Genomic DNA, 8,855 nt, shown 5'->3' with positions numbered 1-8,855 from the left:
TGAACTCGCCTCCCTCAAGAACAGCCGCCCCGAAGGCTCGGTGGAGATTGGAGGAGGCCAAATCCTGTCAGAAACGTCCGGGCGTCCGGAAACACGAAAACAGGGAGGTTTTCGGGGAAACTCCGGCCTGAAGGGGAGAAAGGTGGGACACAGGCAGCAGAAGCCACAACCTAGAAAATGATTGGGGTTCTTTTTTTAATTGATTTGTCTTTTATCTATTTAATTCAGTACACACAAGCTGCCTTTCACAGATGATTCATCTCTGGTGCCCACAGCAAGGGACTGAGGAGAAAGAAAAACGGGTTGTAAAAGGGAAGCGATTGAAATATCTGGATATTCCAGAAATTTTACCTCATAACGAGGCATCTTCATTGGGAAGCGAAGAGAGGCAAATGGCTCATCTCTGGCTGGAGAAAAGGCGGAATTGCAAAACTCAGAAAAGAAGATCGTGGAAAAGGAAGATAAAGCTGAAGTATGAGGAGAAAAAAAACCAGGAAGTTGTTGATGGAGGGCGAACGTCACGCTAGGGTTTCCAAGGGAGGCGGCGAAGGAAGTGACATCACAAACAATTCCCGTTCTAGGACGCCGCACTCGCTCTCCTTAACCCCTTCTGGGGAGAAGCTGGCGGTGGGAGATGCAGATTTGGGGCGGGGGGGCGCATTTCCCCATTGGGCACTCCCCCCATTGGCCCACTGGAGCCTTGCCTCTCTAGGATGACGCACTCGCTCTCCTTAGGCTGCGGGACCGTTTGGCGACGGAAGATGCAGACGTGTCTCGAGTGAGTGGGGAGGGGGGGACTCTTCCCGAGTCCCATGCTCCCCAGCCGCCCTCTCCCTGCAGGGAGAAGGGCGGGGTGCCAGGAGGGCGGCGAGAATTTGGGGAAGAGCCCCCGTGAAGGGTGGGTCGGGTCGGCCTCGCGAAGCCCCAGCAGAGGATGTGAGAGGCAGGATTCGCACTAGGTTCCCCGAGGGCCCGATCCTGTCTCCGGAGGGGAGAGAAGTGGGCGGGCTCTCCAGCTGCCTCCTTCCTGTTCGGGGGACCTCGGCCCTGCGGGATGAGCCGCTTGGGTGAAGGTCGCTCGGTGGCTGGATTCCACTATCTAATTCTTGGCGTTTGTTTTTCTTTCCATCTCAGATACAGAAATTCGAATCTATTTGTGGTTTTTCCAAGCCTAAATGTTCTCTTGGGTGGAAAAAAGTGGAGCAACTTGCAGTGGTCAGCCCTAGAAATGGTCCTGTGAAGGGAAAGGCATCTGGATCCATTTGGCTCGGCAGGACAAGGAAACGATGGAGACGCAACCTTTTGTAAATGAGGAAATTGGAAAAGGCCCTTCCGCTGTTAAACCTGGGAAGTGGAAGAAGCTCTGGACAAGAACTGAGCAGAAGATCCTGGAGGAGGAATCCATCCTCCTTTCAAAGGTTCAGCCCTGGAACTCCATCCAATACCGGGAGGCTGAGGGTCCCCGAGGACTCTGCAGCCGACTCCACGACTTTTGCAGGCGATGGCTGAGACCAGAGAAGCACACGAAAGCCCAGATGCTGGACCTGGTGGTTCTGGAGCAGCTCTTGGCTCTCCTGCCCCCAGAGATGGAGGGCTGGGTGCGGGAGTGTGGAGCAGAGACCAGCTCCCAGGCGGTGGCCCTGGCGGAAGGCCTTCTCTTGAGCCAGGTGGAGGAGCAGGTCCAGTTGCAGGTGAAAGACTTCAGGGAGCTCAGAAGAGAATAGACAGTGTGTTTCAATACTTCAACCCTCCTTCCCAAACTTCTCTGAGATTCATAATATGTTGCTGTTCTCCAATTCTTGTAGGACATCGTTGTATTCTCACTCAATCTCATGAATGGATATTGGGAGCTTTGAGGTTGAATCCTGAATATATGTTGTGGAATGTACATTAATTTGGCTTCTTTTTTCCCCTTCCTCCTATTTGAAGTGCTGCACTGTGGAGATCACAGATCCTGAGGGGAAGAAGAATCCATCAAATCCACCTCAGGAGCTATTTTACAGGAGGATTGTTTGGGAAGATCCAAGTGGGGACACCTCAGGAGGTAATTGAAGATCTTCTGATTTCCCATCTGTCTTATCTCTCTCTCTTTTCTTTTCTATAGAATACCTCCTCCTATTTTGTTAATTATGCATTTTGAAATTACAGGATTTATTCCTTACAGAGTGTTCTGTCTAGCTCTCTGGTAGAATCCTCCCCAAAATGCACAGATACAATTTCAGACACACACACGTTTGAAAATTCAAAACAAAGTTCTTTATAATGAAAATTCACTTAAACCAAGCCCTCTTTTGGTATAGCAAAGAGCACTCGTCTCCAAACAAACTGGTAATTTGTACAAGTCCCCTATTAGTTCTGTAATACTTAGCTTGCAGTTGTGAGGCAATTCACAGTCCTTCTTCTTTCACAAAGTGAAACACACTTTGCTCTGGTTTAGTTTCAAAGCGGGGAAAAATCAGCACACAAAAGGTCAAAGTCAGTAAAGCAGTCACGAAACACAACGATCAGATAATCCTCCACAATGGCCAAACCCACAGGCTGCTCTTTATAGCAGCCTCACTAATGACCACAGCCCCACCCAACCACAGGTGGCCTCATTTTCTTTGATAATAATCTCTCCGTTGTTGCCTATGCATCGCTCTCCGCATGCCTGGCTGTATCATTAACTCTTGTTCTGAATCCAAGGAGGAGCGAGATAATTGATCTCCTTCTGAGCTGTCTGCCACACTCTCCTCCTCCCTGTCACTCATGTCTTCTTGGTCAGAGGAGCCTTCATCAGCAGATTCCACCGGGGGCAAAACAGGCCTGCAGCATGTGGATGTCTCCCCCACATCCACAGTCCTTGGGGCAGGAGCTGGGCCAGAGCTAACCACAACACTTTCCAGAATCCTTTAGCTTTAGGGCATGTCCACCACAAGTGAAAGAAGGGGCCTAATTTTTTATTGCCTTTCTGACGATTTGAATTTGGATAAATTTTAGATGGTGCTAAGTACCATATATATATATAACTTCTTATAACAGTTTCTTTGAATGCCACTGATTTCATTATTTTACAATTTGTGTTCCAGGTCTTCTCTGGCTTTCTGGTTTTCATGATGGAGATCAAACAGCGGTTGAACCTCCAAATCAAGTAAGAAAGCAAAAAGATATTCGATTTCTATTCTCCCTTGAGGAAGAATGGAAGGTAGAGTGCTTCCTCTGGATTATTTTTGTATTCTTCCACAACAGGGAGAGTAGATTAGCAGGTTCAGGTTGCTGTCAGACAGCATAGAATAGAATAGAATTTTATTGGCCAAGTGTGATTGGACACACAAGGAATTTTTCTTGTTGCTTCCCCTGGTCCAACTTTGAGTTTACAAGATTCAATTTTTTAAAAGTCCTCCAAGAAATAGGAATAAATATATCACAGTAGCAGGAACTGCTAGAGACACATTTTTGGGGGTAATTGTTTGGCCCGGAATTATGCAAAGATAATAATAATAATAATAATAATAATAATAATAATAATAATAATTTATTGGATTTGTATGCCGCCCCTCTCCGTAGACTCGGGGCGGCTAACAACAATGATAAAAATAGCATGTGACAATCCAATAATAAAACAACTAAAAACCCCTATTATAAAACCAAACATACACACAGACATACCATGCATAACTTGTAATGGCCTAGGGGGAAGGAATATCTCAACTCCTCCATGCCTGGCGGTATAAATGAGTCTTGAGTAGTTTACGAAAGACAGGGAGGGTGGGGGCAATTCTAATCTCCGAGGGGAGTTAGTTCCAGACGGCCGGGGCCGCCACAGAGAAGGCTCTTCCCCTAGGGCCCGACAAATGATATTGTTTAGTCGACGGGACCTGGAGAAGGCCAACTCTGTGGGACCTTATTGGTCACTGGGATTCATGTGGCAGAAGGCGGTCCCGGAGGTATTCTGGTCCAATGCCATGTAGGGCTTTAATGAAAATACTCACATTGTCATATTAACATTTTTATAAAGCCTTATTTATAACTGGTAGTTTTCTCTTCTTGGTTTTCTTCCTTTCAGCCATTGGCTCAGTGGGATTACTTTTAGTGGGATTACGGAAGGCTTTACCGATGAATAAACGTGATAAAACATCCCCAAATATCTTCAGTGAAAGCAATTTTCAGATTTGCCTATTTTCTCACCTAAAGCTGTAGCATACTGTTGACTAAAGCTTATCTTCTAGAGCAGTGTTTCCCAACCTTGGCAACTTGAATATATTTGGACTTCAACTACCAGAATTCCCCAGTCAGCAAATGCTGGCTGGGGAATTCTGGGAGTTGAAGTCCAGATATCTTGGGCATGGATAGGCTAGAGAAAAGGCCAGAGCGGACATGATAGCAGTCTACAGGTATACGAGGGGTTGCCACAGAGAGGAGGGGATCACTTTATTCTCCAGGGCACCGGAGGGCCGGACGAGGAACAACGGCTGGAAGCTGACCAAGGAGAGATTCAACCAGGAGATAAGGAAGAACTTCCTGATGGTCAGAACGATCAACCAGTGGAACAACCTACCAGCGGACGTTGTGAACTCCAGTAGTCTGGACATTTTTAAGAGGAAATTGGACTGCCATTTGGCTGGGAAGCCATAGGGTTCCTGCTTAGGCAGGGGGTTGGACTTGATGACCCGCATGGTCCCTTCCAACTCTAACAATAAATAAAATAAATAAATAAATAAATAAAAGTTGCCAAGGTTGGGAAACACTGTTCTAGAGTGTTATTATTTCTGTCTGTCTGCAAATTTGACGAGTTCCCCTTCAATACTCTTCTCTAAATCATCGATGAAAATAAACAGGTGTTATGAATCCTCCCGTTCTGTTCTTTTTTCCGTGTTCAGGAGAGTCCTGTGTCCTTCGAGGAGGTGGCTGTGTCTTTCTCTGAGGAGGAATGGTCTCAGCTGGATCCTGACCAGAAAGCGCTGCATTCGGAAGTCATGCTGGAAAACCATAGGAACACGGTCTCTCTCGGTAAGAGTTTTCAAGTCCCCATCAGAAAGTTCAAGAAGACAGATTATAGTTAGTTCGTTATTTAAAAAAACACTTATTTATTTTATTTTATTTATTATTTAGATTTGTATGCCGCCCCTCTCCGCAGACTCGGGGCAACTTATCCGCTATCGTCTCATGCTTCAAGGAAGGAAAGAGTCAATGTCATGTTTTCTGTACCATTTCGTATCTGTATTTTCCCATTTCAATTTGAACTTATCTCTGGAGGCTGAAAAGAATGAGATGTGCTTTTATGTGTCCTATGGAGGTCATGTGAGAGGAATAATAATAATAATAATAATTATTATTATTATTATTATTATTATTTATTAGATTTGTATGCCGCCCCTCTCCGAAGACTCAGGGTGGCTCACAACAATAAACAATGTAGTACAAGTCCATTAATTAAAACTATAGCTAAAAATGTGTTGTCATTTGTCCTCTGAAACCTCCAAAAGTGTGTGAGAGCAGAATTTTCACACTTAGCCCATGCAAGAGCATTCTCCCAGTCCAATTCAAGAACAAAGGTCTCATTCAATGTCATTCAGAACATCCTAGGGTACAAGTAATCCCCAAGTGACGACAGTTCACTTAGCAATAGTTCCATGTACGACCAGCCCTTCCCCAAGTACTTGAGACCAATCCCAAAATAAGAGTCTTCGAGTCTTCGGAGAGGGGCGGCATACACAAATCTAATAAATAATCCAGCCAAAGAGCTGTAGCGCTCTCTACATGGGGCTACCTTTGAAAAGTATTCGGAAACTTCAGATCATGCAGAATGCAGCTGCGAGAGCAATCATGGGCTTCTCTAAATATGCCCATGTCACGCCAACACCCCGCAGTCTGCTTTGGTTGCCGATCAGTTTCCAGTCACAATTCAAAGTGTTGGTTATGACCTATAAAGCCCTTCATGGCACCGGACCAGATTACCTCAGGGACCGCCTTCTGCCGCACGAATCCCAGCGGCCAATTAGATCCCACAGAGTGGGTCTTCTCCGGGTCCCATCAACTAAACAATGCCACTTGGCAGGACCCAGGGGAAGAGCCTTCTCTGTGGCGGCCCCGGCCCTCTGGAACCAACTCTCCCAGAGATTAGAATTGCCCCCATCCTCCTTGCCTTTTGTAAGCTACTTAAAACTCACCTCTGCCGCCAGGCATGGGGGAATTAAGATTTCTTCTCCCCCTTGGCCGTTACAATTGTATGTATGGTATGTTTGTATGTATGTTGGTTTTATATATTAAGGGGTTTTAATTTGCTTTTAGTATTGGATTATTATTGTATATTGTTCATGATTGTTGTTAGCCGCCCCGAGTTTTCGGAGAGGGGCGGCAGATAAATCCAATAAAACTTGTGCAAACTTGTACCTTGCAAGCTGATGAGACTTTAGACCAGTGATGGGCAACCTTTTGAGCTTGGTGTGTCAAAATTCACCAAAAAACCGAGCATAACTCGGGTGGTGTGTCACGAGAAAAAAACACTCTCACTCTCTCTCACTCTCTTCCTTCCTCTCTCCTCTCTCCTCTCACTCTTTCTTTCTTGCTCTCTCTCACTCTCTTTCTTCCTTCCTATCTTCTCTCTCTCTCTCCCTTCCTTTCTTTCCTTCTCTCTTCCTTCCACTTTTTTCTCTTTCTCTCTCTTCCTTCCTTCCTCTCTTTCTCTCTCCCTCTCGTTCACTTTTCTCTCCCTTCCTTCCCTCCCTCCTTCTTTCCTCTCCTCTTTCCCTCCCTCTCTTTCCCTTCTTTCTCTCCACGTCTCCGGCGGGCAGACGGCTTTGCTGACCGGCACAAGGCTCAAGCCAGCTGCCCGGGAAAGCCTTGTGCCAGCCAGGAAAGCCGGCTTTACGGGAAAGCAGCGCGCTTTTCAAATGCGCTGCTTTCCTGCTGCAACTCTTTCCTGGGCAAGGGGGGGGCGACCCCCCAAACTGGTCAGATTCAAGAAAAAGCTTATCAAGGGGAGCGGGGGTTGTAAAAATCTAGTTTAAAATCGAGCCGCCAAAGGAGGAAGCAAACTGTGCGACATCCACGCAGTTCTTTTTTCAGACTCTCTTTTTTGCGAGCCTGGCATGATTTTTTTATTTACAAATTAATAACCCCTCATCCTTTACGTTTAAACCAGTAAGGGTTTACCTTAGCACCGTCTCCTGTAACAGCTATAAGAGGAAACGGCAATTAAATTATTCCGCCCTCCCTAATGCGATCGACCCAAGGGGAGGGGACACCGCACGCTGCTCGTGGAGGGAAAGAAGCGAAGGAGGGGAGGGGAGATTGGAGTACATTTCCTGGCAGAGCGATATTTGTTTACGGGATGAGCAGTTTAATGTAAGCAAAGTAGGACCCCCGGGTAAATAGCCCTGGGAGTGAAATTAAAATAGCAACCAGCGGAATTTTTTTTTTAATTAGTGCAAAACAAAATTAAGAGGAGAGGAAAAATAATAATAATAATAATTGCGATTGCTGTACCTGCTTGCAGTCGGTGGGAAATTGGAAAGCGGGGAGATTTGCATCTTGGCCACTCCCTAAAGCTCCCTGTTTCTCCGGCCGCGTGTCACCGAAAATGGCTACGCGTGTCAGTGCTGACACACGTGTCATAGGTTCGCCATCACTGCTTTAGACAGAGAAATAGCCATTCTTGAAGCCCCCTGACCTTTCCAGCTCCAATACGAAGAGCGGTTACAAGCCGATGGGAGGCTTCAGTGAGGGTTTTCGCTCCAAACTGTCATTGCTGGAATCAAGGAATGTGCCGAGCTGCTCCAATGTACACTCGAAGAAGGAGCTTGTTTCAAAATTGTTATAGTTCTGGTAGGTCTCTGCTAAAATTAGTCCACCCCAATAAATCTTTTCTCTTAATTCCTCCTTGGATGTTTCCTCTGATAATTATGAAATTCGGTGGTGAAAAAAGTAAGGTTCTACATTTAGGCAAGGAAAAACAAAATGCATAGGTACAGTACAGGTGGTACTTTGATCAATAGGAATAACTGAGAGAGATCTTGGAGTCCTGTGGACAACCATTTAAGTATGAGCCAGCAGAGGGCAGCAGCTGCCAAAAAAGGCAATATAATGTAGTTCTAGGCTGCATAAACAGAGGGATAGAATCAAGATCATGTGACGTGTTAATATCTTCACATGATAGCCACATTTGGAATACAGTGATCCCTCGATTATCGCGAGGGTTCCGTTCCAAGGCCCCTCGCGATAATCGATTTTTCGCGATGTAGGGTTGCGGAAGTAAAAACACCATCTGCGCATGCGCGCCCTTTTTTTTCCATGGCTGCGCATGCGTAGATGGTGGAGGTGGGGAGCGACGAATGTGCGGAAGCCGACAGATTGCTTTGAATGTCGGCTGCCCCCCCAGCACCCGCTCGCCCGCCCTTCGCCCGCCCTTCGCCCGGCCACCCACCGTTTGCTCGCTGCTCGCCCGGCCACCCGGGTTCGGGGGGGTGCTGGGAAGCCCCCCAGGCCGGCTGCGACCTTTTAAAACAGCCGCGCCGCTTCCCAGCTGACTCCCGAAGCCAAACGCGGAAGTGGTTTTTTTTAAATTAATATTTTTTTTTAAATCGCGATATAGCGTTTCGCGAAGATCGAGATCGCGAAACTCGAGGGATCACTGTACGGCATCTAGCTTTGTTCGCCACAATGTAAAACAAAATGTTGAAACTTTAGAAAGAGTTCGGAAAAGAGCAACTGTTGTGGGCCGCCCCGAGTCTGCGGAGAGGGGCGGCATACAAATCTAATAAATAAATAAACAAATTTGACTAGGATACTGGAGGCTAAAACATATGAGGAATGGCTGCAGGAACTGAGTATACAGTGTTCCCTCGATTTTTGCGGGTTTGAACTTCGCGAAAAGT

At 46.5% G+C, this 8,855-nt stretch overlaps 1 pseudogene; it reads left to right on the top strand.

Moving 5' to 3' along the window:
• Nucleotides 1-8,855, top strand: part of LOC139162995 (zinc finger protein 721-like) — a 35,142-nt pseudogene continuing 26,287 nt past the window's right edge.

This window comes from Erythrolamprus reginae, chromosome 2, assembly GCF_031021105.1.
Source record: "Erythrolamprus reginae isolate rEryReg1 chromosome 2, rEryReg1.hap1, whole genome shotgun sequence".
NCBI lineage: Eukaryota > Metazoa > Chordata > Lepidosauria > Squamata > Dipsadidae > Erythrolamprus > Erythrolamprus reginae.
The sequence above is the reverse complement of the archived record's forward strand: the minus strand, read 5'-3'. Positions and strand labels throughout refer to the sequence as shown.